Raw genomic sequence first — 10,426 nt, 5'->3', positions numbered from 1 at the left:
TTGGGATTAGGATATAATGTTCAACAATTTTTAAAATGATCTTAAACATATTTCTGTCACTTTATATGTATTTATGTTAAGTGGTACTCAGCATTGATGGTTATAAAATCAAAATATTGATTTTATAATGTAGAAGGTAATTTTTGTTCTACAATATCAAATATTAAGTATATCTATCTCATTAATTTACAAATTTTCCTACTGTTCATTTGATAAATGGTCAAATTACATGCACACTAAAGAGCTATTCTAAACAAGATTCTTTGTAATTTATTATCAATAAATGCTATATATCTGCTTTATGTATCTATATATCCAGGTCCATATAAATGAGTTTTTGGAGGCAAAAGTGTGTCATGAGTAGAGAAGATGGAAGATTAATGTTCTTGATCACTTTTCTTATGGCATTTTCCAGGACCTATCATAGCTTATAAATTCACCTCTTCTTCCAGTCTTCATCTTTCACATTCAAATTATATTTCCATTTTTTAGATGTCAAAATTTGTTGTCAATAAACTTATGCTCTTTCTAGCTTCCAATCAAAATCTGTTTTTGAAAGCTTATTTGAGTCCTTGTATTGTCATAGCCTCCTTTCCAACTCCAGCTACTCTCCCCCAGTGATTAACATTAACTTTACAGAAATAATTATCCACTATATACTTTTGGCCATGGGATAATCTAGTGTCTTTACCATAGGGGTGTAGTTTGAGTTAAAGCTTAATGGACATAAGCTATTACATCTCCATCACAATTGTGTGGAAATATTTGTTTTATTTGTATTTTAGGAAAGTTGGGCATAATTTGGGCTTTGGTGTAAATTCTAAGAAAAGGAATGTTTCTCATAAAACAATTAAGTAACACTTGTGTCTCTTGATTGAGGTTTATAATGAATACAACTTGCAAAAAATTATTGTCTACTCAAATTTAAAATTTTTTCAACTTCTATACTTAGGTATATTGCCATGTTATTAATTCAGAATCTTGCTGTTCCATATTCAAAATCCAGAGGAATTTAACCAATATCCTTCTCCCATCTATTCTCTACCTCACTACTAAAAAAACTACTGAAAATCCCTAGATGTCAGTTTCTGAGCCAATAATAGAAAAACATTCAAACATAAACCTATCAGCCCCGTGGTACTATAGAAAGATTTTGCATATGAGAAAGAATATCAAGATCTTGTATTTTATTTTTAAATAAAGTTAATATAGGGCTCATATAATTAATCTTCCAAGTTTCCTAAAGATATTCCCTAATTCCTTTGGAGAAATTATTTCCTGAACTAAAAGAGTTTTGAATAGCTAGACAAGTCAATCAAGAGCGTCCACCCTTATTTCTCTGTTCCACATGCTAAACTTTCTAAAAAAGTTGTTTTTCATTGTTTCCGCATTAAGTCAACATTTGAAAAATGTCAACTTTAAGAAAAATTGAACCAAAGGATTAATACCTAGGTCACGGGTAATAGAAATTTCACCGGCTTGGGACCACTGGCCTTACAAAATTGAAACAAGTGGCCCTATTCATTATTAATAAGAGTATACAGTTGTGTTTAAACTAAATATCAAAGTCTGTTTTGATTTGAAAGGACCAAATGACTCCATGATATAAAGCCCCTTGCTGACTTTTTATGAATTTTTTTTAGAACTCTTCATACAATTTATAGCCTTGTAATCAGCAGGGGCCCATAGATCAAGGTGTAAGTAGAGTAAAATATGTTTTGTTAAACAAAAACTGTGAAATACTCCATTGTGGACAATAAATTATGATTTCTTCCCCACTTCTCTGCTCTCAGATTTTCAACCTTATTTGACACATTTTTTTTTTTTAGGCCGAAGAAAATCCAATTAAGTACATTTGTTTAAAGGGGAAGTACCATTTAAAAACATCAATACTGAGATCTTAAGCCCTTGAGCTCAGGCTTGCATTTGTGTTCCTGCAATGTGCTGATGAATGGTTTTAGTACAGTCCATAAAGGAGAGTTTTCTTATAGTGGATGCTTATATAAATTAACCAGATAATGGCTAACATTTACTTAAACATTTCGTATAGTTCATTAAATAATTTCCATTAATTGCAAAGAAATCTGGACACTGTATAAAATGTCTTTCCCCTGTAAAGCTATCTTTCAAAACTCCATACCAGATAAACAAATAAATATATAGATAAATACGTAGGTAAACAGTTACAAGGTACAGAAAAATTTGGCACTTAACTTTTGTTAAATTTACTTCAAAACCATTGAGCATCTTGTCAAGTATTTGTCCAATGCTCCATATTATCAGATCTGAATATTTGAAAATCTGATTATTTTATGAATTATAAAATAATGAAAAGAAATACTTTCCTTATTAATCTTATGCATTTGTGAGCTCACCATAACATACAATGATATATTGACATTAGCTGGAACAGATGTCACTACCTGGAGAATTGAACAAGGAAATGAAGAAAGCAGAATTTAGCAAAGATCTTTTTGCCATTATGAATTAATATTTAAGCAATGACTGTGAGGGGATTTTTATATGTGGATGTGAGAACTCTAATATTCCAGAGAACCAAGAAATGCTCAATTACTTTAGAATAATCTCAAATTTATATTAAAATTACATTAACATTCACATGAATGTGTGAAAATAGCACTTAATAAGGAGATTTGTTTGGCAAATCATTTTCCTTGTATCATCCTATTGGATCCTAGTAAATAAACATGTAAGACAAGCACTATTCTCCCTTTTACATATACAAGAACTGAGTCCTAAAATGTTTCAGTAACATTCCAATTAACAAATTTATTATCACTTTTAGATATTTGTACATATTTCTTTATATTTTGATGAGTCATGGAATAATACTTGTCAGTGTTCAGCCTCATTTCTGTATTAGGTCTCATGTAGTTCAGGGTGGCCTACAACTCACAACGTAGCTGAAGACGAACTTCCTGTCCAACTTTCTCCACTTTGGAGCAGACTGACAGGCTAGATTTCTACAGGGTTGAGGGTCAGGCATGGGAAGTAAATTAGGCAAGCACTCGACCAACTGAGCTATACCTTCAACCCCATGAGCTCAGTTTTAGTTTCATTTTTGTGTAATAAATGGTCTAATTATAGGTTAAGTTTTCTTAAACTTGTGTGCATTGGTCTAATTAGTCTCAAAATAAATGAAGAAAGTGCAGGAAGTTTCTTTGAATGGATTAAATATTTTCTCTTGTTTAGTGATTGTGCTTGTTTCCTTATAGCATTAAAATTGCAGAAGCTGGTTAGAAACGTTTTGATAGTCTCACTTAAGAGAAAATTGAGATTTATAAAATAAGATTTGAAGCTACATAGAAGAGCCTATATCAGACTAGCTTCTAATGTCACCCATTCTTTCTGTGTTGTGGTCTTCTTCAAGATACAGAAATATCTTTAGTAATGTATCTTTTTGCCCTATTTTCTTCTCAGTAATACACAGTGTCTTGTTCATCCACTCAACATTTTAAATATTGCAATCCTGATCCCTCAATAAACCAAGTCAAATAATAAAAATGAATTATGTGTGAAAGGCAATAATGACTAATTTCAACATTGCCATTAAGGAATTCATTTTGCAGCATAAATAACGTCTTTGTCATCTGTGAGAATTTTTAAAATTCTAGAGACTAGGTTAAACCATATGTGGAAAAGATAGAAGCTATTTTATAATTAAGCCCCAATGCTTTGATTCTAGGTTAAATGGTATAGTGAAAACTGACATGTAATATGTATCTAAATGAGTCTTGTCTCTCAGCCCTATATTCTAATTTTTTTCAGTGTCTAAGTAAGTTCGAGATTTTGAAAGGCAATGAATTGAAATTCAAATAAGCTCTGTAATGAGGATGATTTCCTGTTTCTCCACTTATTTTCTGATTCTTTATAAAGACAATGTAATTTCATTAATTAGCACCAGTAATCCTAAGAACCATCACTTACTTTTGTGTTCTTCCTGCTTCATGCATCTGTGATGTTGCATAATGTGGCATTTTTGCACATTCCTCAACCAGGACTGTCAGCGGCTGAATTACCATGTGTTGGCAGTATCTGTTAAAACTAGATCAGTGTAAGTCTTGAGAATAAGAAGTGTGAAACTTTCAATAAGAGAGAGATGACTTATCTTGGATAAAATACACTTGCTTCTCCTGTTGTTAGTAATGGCAACTAACATGCCTTAGAGAAATTATGAACCAGTGCCCTAAAGCATTGAACAATTATGCATTTCCCTACATTTTAATAAATGTCCTCAGGATATTTTTCTTTTATTCATTCTGTGGCTTTTTGTTTGTTTATCATTTGATTAAAAAATTATCTTTAAAGAGCACAGAAAATAGCGTGGACTGGCTCATATAAAACCTACAGAAGCTACTTAGGATATTTCAAATTTATGAAATTAATGTCTTTTAGAATTAACATGAATCCTATTTAACTAAAAACTCATTATTCCTTTGTCAGGAACTCCGTCAAGCTGAATAAATACATAAAGGGGGAATCTTGGAAGTGAGGTGACAGGCTGGTGACTCATGATGGGGTCAGAGCCTTTGCTATTTGCTTAGAAACAGATCTCTCTCTGGCTGCTGTGTGGAGGAAGTGATGATGGAGAGCAGTTAGTTCCTGGGCAGTAGGCCTTGGCAGTTGGAAGGTCAGGGGTTAAACATGTGCTATCTCAGCTATGCTGGGTGCAATAACAACATTAGGCATCAGGAGAATGATCTATCAAAGCAATTAGTCAAACAGGCCTGTGGTAGCCTAGATAGGCCCCGCTCTGTTTACATCTGTTTATCAGTTTGAGATAAGGATGTTCAGAAACCTTTTTGTTACCTTGAGAAAGTGGACACCTGGAGACAAATGTTAGGCAGCAGTGTCTCTAGAAATTCGTTTTGAAAAGGTGAGTACTTCTCCCAGATGTGATTAAATAATGTTTATTTCAAAATGCTAGCAAAATAAAATAAAAAGACACAGTAGAAAAAGAGAAGCAGGGAAAGAAGAATTTGTTGTATTTTTCCCAATTTCTCAGTCTATTCTCTTGAGGGAAAAAAATTACAGAATTGTATGGTTTTTGATCAAATAAGAAATTTTTTCTTCTTGCTGGTGTAGGAAGCAGAGAGGATCATTTACATTGTTGCAGTTCTTTTTAATCTCCTATAAATACTGGCCATGCAGTCAACACACTTGTCTTTCATAGACTATGTTGACCAGATTATTTCATAATTCTTTCATCTCAGAGGATAGTAAACTAACTCCTAGATAATATCCAAAAACCTGTTCTTTCCCCTACTTGATTATAAAAAGAAATATGAATCAAGCACTTAGGAAGGAGCTATTCATAAGAACATTGTGTAAGGCTGAGGAGTTGGCTTAGTGGGGAAAGTCCTTGTTAACCAGCATGAGGACCAGAGAGTGTTTAGATTTCAGAATCCATGTAAAACCCAGGAGTAAGGGCACATGGCTGTAAGTTCAGTGTGTGGGGTAGGAAAGGAGATGTGGGCAGGCTAAAACACATAAAATGAGCTTTCTGGCCAGCCAATCAGTGAACTCCAGGTTTAGTGGGGGATCTTGTCTCAATAAATAAGGTAGAAAGAAAGAAAGATACCGTATGTTGACCTCTGGCCTCTACAGATTGGCAAATAGACTTGTGCACACAATACACATATGCACACATACAGAAAACAGAGTATCGTGTTACTAATTTCAAGACTGCTGAGTATACATATACTGAATTATACATATTAACTATTGCTTACATTTAGAAAAATTACTTTTCCTTTGTATGTGGTATTAGTTTTGCTAATATTTTACTAAGTATGTCTATCAAGGGACTAATAATCCAAAGTCTGCAATTTTTAATCCTAAGTATGCCATTTGAAAGTTGGTTTTGTGAAGGATATATTATTTTACCACTCAGATGGAGCACAGATCTACCAGGTCCAAGTCCTGTAACAGCATACTTATGAGGATTTAACATGGAAGCTTTCATCAAGATGTAAAAGAGTGTGTTTTCTGATTTTTACTATTCATTCCTGCAGTAAATATGGAAGGAGACACTTTAATTCACAACCCTGTTCATTTGCTACCACACAGCATTTTAAATAAGGCCCTATGGAAGTTTTTCTAGGCAGATGCTTGCCTTCATTTTAAACTATTATTAGATTCACAGAACACATTAAAGGCCAACTACAAGCAATCTGCTTTAGCTCTAGATTTGGGATGATATCGAACTGTTCAGGTCCTCCAAGTTACCCTTCAAGTACAGACCCTTTGTAAAGTCCTGTGTAGTAAGTTTCATGGACTCCATGTATCATGAAGATCCTAGGGACAAGGAAGAATGTGTAGTATGGGCAGGAAGTCTGTATAGAAGAATACTAGTCTTTAATGTATATCAATCATCCAGGCAAGAGGACCATTTATTCGATGTAGACATTAAACTAAGAGAGGACTTCTGGCATTTGAGAACCTTCTCTCAGAGGGAGGGGCAACAGAACAGGACAAGATGAAATGGAAGATTCCCCGCTATTTTAGACTGACACATTCAAATCATAGCCTCTCTCATGAATTTTGCTGCAGCCACTTAGACTTTGTCAGTGACATGTGTGTGCTCCTATTACAGACTTTTAGCTTTTTTTCTTCTGTTTTCAAGACTTCCTCTTGATTTGAAAAGTGATTCTTTCCAGTTCCTGCTCAAATACCCTTTAATTAAGGAATTCCAGTGTCAAGATTAAGTCTGCTATTCCTCTTTCATTCTATAGTATGTGCTGAAATATTAAGGTGAGTATTTGATGAATTCTCCTGTTATCCAGTAGAATACAGAGATTCAAGATCTGTTTGTGAGAACCTATATTCTTGCCCTGTCACATGCTGTCAACAATCACAATGGAAGAGAGGAAGGATTTTTCATCCATCTGGTCATCAACAATATAGGGAAGGCTTTGTCATTCTCATGGGTTTGAGGCATTGGGTCCTAGCCATAGCTTTATGCATGTCAAAAAATGCACATTCACTCGGAACTTCATCTAATCATTACATGTTCACTCAAGATCTCCTCAGTTCCCTATAGGTGCCTCTTCTGGAAATATTTGCTGCTCATAATATCATGGTGCTACAAAGACACTGGGTTTTCAAAAGATCATGAAACTTGACTACTTTCATATTATTTTTTAATGGGGCTTAAATTTGGTCAACTGGATCACTGAAGCAACATGGAAAAGTTACTGAAAACCAGGTTTCAATGCTAGTAGGAGAAAATGTAATAATCCAAGATTTGGGAATAATAAAATTGTCCTGGGAAAGATTTTATGTTAAGAAATCTTTATGAAGAATTTCTGACCCTACAAATGAATTAAAAGGCAGATAAATTTAAGGTATTGCTGTCTCTAGTGCATAGCAGTGATGATAGAGCATTCCATATTTTGAGATAAGTTATGATTTGCTACTATTTGATAAGTTTTGTTACGCTTGCAATGAAAAACAGTAGGAAGCCTTGGCTCAAGGCAGAATGAACTAAAGCCATAGGCAGTGTTGTGCCTTTTCCAATAGAACAGAGAAGTAGGAGGAGAGGGGAAGATGAAAGGATGCTAGTGAGGACTGGACCAAGGGCAACACTCCTTTATCACTGGTGGGAGTGCAGCTGCTTTGGAAATCAATATGGTGGATTCCCCAAAAAATAGGAATTGATCTACCTCAAGACCCAGCTATACCACTCTGCATATACTCAAAGGATGATTCATCCAACCACAAGGACACTTGCTCAACTATGCTCATAACAGCTTCATTCCTAACAGCCAGAAACTAGAAACAGCCTACATGTCCCTCAACTGAAGAATGCATAAAGAGAATGTGGTCCATTTGTACAATATATTATTACTCAGAGTTAAAAAAAATAACATCAAGTAAGTTTTAGGCAAATGCAACTAGAAAAAAAAAATCATCCTGACAGAAGCAGCCCAGACCTGGAAAGACGTGATATGTACCCAATAGGGGGATATTAGCTGTTGAATAAAGGATAACCATGTAGACAGACAAATCTCTCCTACTGGCTTGTTCCTGAGTAACCAGTCATTGGCTTAATATTAATTACAAACTGATTGGCCTATATATATTGTATATACTTATTGGATAGTTTTTCTTGTATTAGTTATAAGCTTTCTTTAATTTTAGTCAAAAAGAGAGGAAATGTGGTGGTATTGTGTTCCCCAAAATATTGTGTACCTTAATAAACTTATCTGGTTTATTACTAGCTCAGGTTTATTACTAGATAGTTCTTAAATCTTAAATTAACCCATTTCTATTAACCTGTGTATTGCCATGTGGCCAGTGGCTTACTAGTACTTTCACATCTTGTTTCCTGGGTGGCTCGCTGACATCCCCTTCTTCTCCTCTTCTCCCTGTATCTCTGCTTGAATTTCCTGCTTGGCTCTAGTCTGCCTTGCCATAGGCCATAGCAGCTTTGTTTATTAACCAATGGGAGCAACACATATTCAAAGTAGAGAAGAGAGACAAACCACAGCATAACCACACTACAATCCAGAGAAGTTAGAATAAAGAAGAGATCTGGAGGGGAATGCATGAATCTCCCCGGAAAGGGGAAATAGAATAGATATTGTAGATGGACTGAAGGTGGGTGGGGATAGGACCAGGAGGGATCATTTTGGGGGGATACTGGGAGAGATTACTAGTAGAGACAATTGGAATAGGTGTGAATTAAGGGGTGATGGAAACCTAGTATAGTGGAAACTTCTGAACCTGTGAGGGTGACCCTAGTGACGACTCCTAGTAGTTGAGTATATTGGAGCCTGATCCAACCATCTTCATGTATTTCATGGGGTCTTATGGTTAGTTGTTGATCTTAGTGCCTACACTAATAGTGTTCTGTTTATGAAGTCCACTCCTGTGCCATTGTATTCAAGGCTATTCCCTACTTTCTCTTCTGCTAGGTTCAGTGTTTCTGGTTCTATTATGAGGTCTTTAATCCACTTAGACTTAAGTTATGTGCAATGTGATAGATATAGATCTACTTGCATTCTTCTACAAGTCAACATCTAGTTAGTCCAGCATCATTTGTTGAAGATGCTTTCCTTTGTCCACTGTGTATTTCTGGCTTCTTTATAAAAAAAAAAATAGGTATCCAAAGATGTGTGGATTTATATCTGTCTGGGCCCTAGATTCCTTTGATCAAGCTGTCTGTTTTTATTCTAACACCACATTTTTTAAAATCAAGATACCTCTGTAGTAGAGGTTGAAATCAGGGATGATGATCCCTCCAGTTCTTTTATTGTACAGGAGAATTGTTTTAGCTATCCTAGGTTTTTGTTTATCCATATGAAGTCTCAAAACCTTTGACCTACAATTTGCCCTGCCAATAACATATTTCGTGGTAAAGTGGTGCAGAAATTGGGGGAGTGGCCAAGCAATATACAGTCCAGCTTGAGACCCATGCTAGGAAAGGGAGCCTACCCCTTACACTGCTTGGAGGGCCAGGAACCAGAGGCTGGGTAGCCAACACACCTAGGGTAGAACCAAATATGACCTGTAAAAAAAGGAAGAAAAAAAGAAAGAAAGAATGAGAGAGAGAGAGAGAGAGAGAGAGAGAGAGAGAGAGAGAGAGAGAGAGAGAGAAGAGAGAAGAAAGAAAAGCAAATAAAATGATTCTTAATGATATTCTGTTATACTCATAGACAGAAACCAAACATAGCCATCATCAGAGAGGCCTCATCCAGCAACTGATACAGAGACCCACAGCCAAACATTAGGTGGAGCTTAGGGAATCCCATTAGAGATTGGGAGGAAGGATTGTAGAAGTTAGAGGGGACAAGGACACTAGAAGAAAACCCACAAAATCAACTAACCTGGGACCAGTGGGATTCACAGAGACTGCACTGATGATAATCAGGGTGCCGGCATGGATATGATCGGCCCTCTGCATATATATTATGGGTGTGGTGTGTATCTTGGTCTTCTAGGGGAACCCCTAACTGTGGCAGTGGGGCTGTCTCTGATTCTTTTACCTAATTTTGGGACCTTTTTCCTCCCACTGGGTTGCCTCACCCAGCCATGTTTCTTTGATATCCCTGGGAGGCCTGCCCTTTTCTGAAGGGAAATGGAGGGAGGGCGGTTAATGGATCACTGGGCACTGGGAAGACAGGAGGGAGGAAAACATTTGGTTGGGATGTAATATATGAGAGAAAAAAATCATATTTTTGAAAATTTCTAGTTTTGTCTATACATTATTGTAAAAGTATATGGACGTGTTCTATTCTATATGCATACAATATGATATTTTGAAACATGTGTATAATATAAATATGAATAAATTAAGCTAAACAATGTGTATATACTTATATATATGTATCTGATTTGTCAGATTTTTTGTGAGACATTTGATATTTAATTTCTTAGTAATTTTGAGATGTGGTACTTTCCA

The sequence above is a fragment of the Peromyscus leucopus genome, chromosome 14 (assembly GCF_004664715.2).
Source record: "Peromyscus leucopus breed LL Stock chromosome 14, UCI_PerLeu_2.1, whole genome shotgun sequence".
In the NCBI taxonomy this organism is placed as follows: Eukaryota; Metazoa; Chordata; class Mammalia; order Rodentia; family Cricetidae; genus Peromyscus; species Peromyscus leucopus.
The sequence above is the reverse complement of the archived record's forward strand: the minus strand, read 5'-3'. Positions refer to the sequence as shown.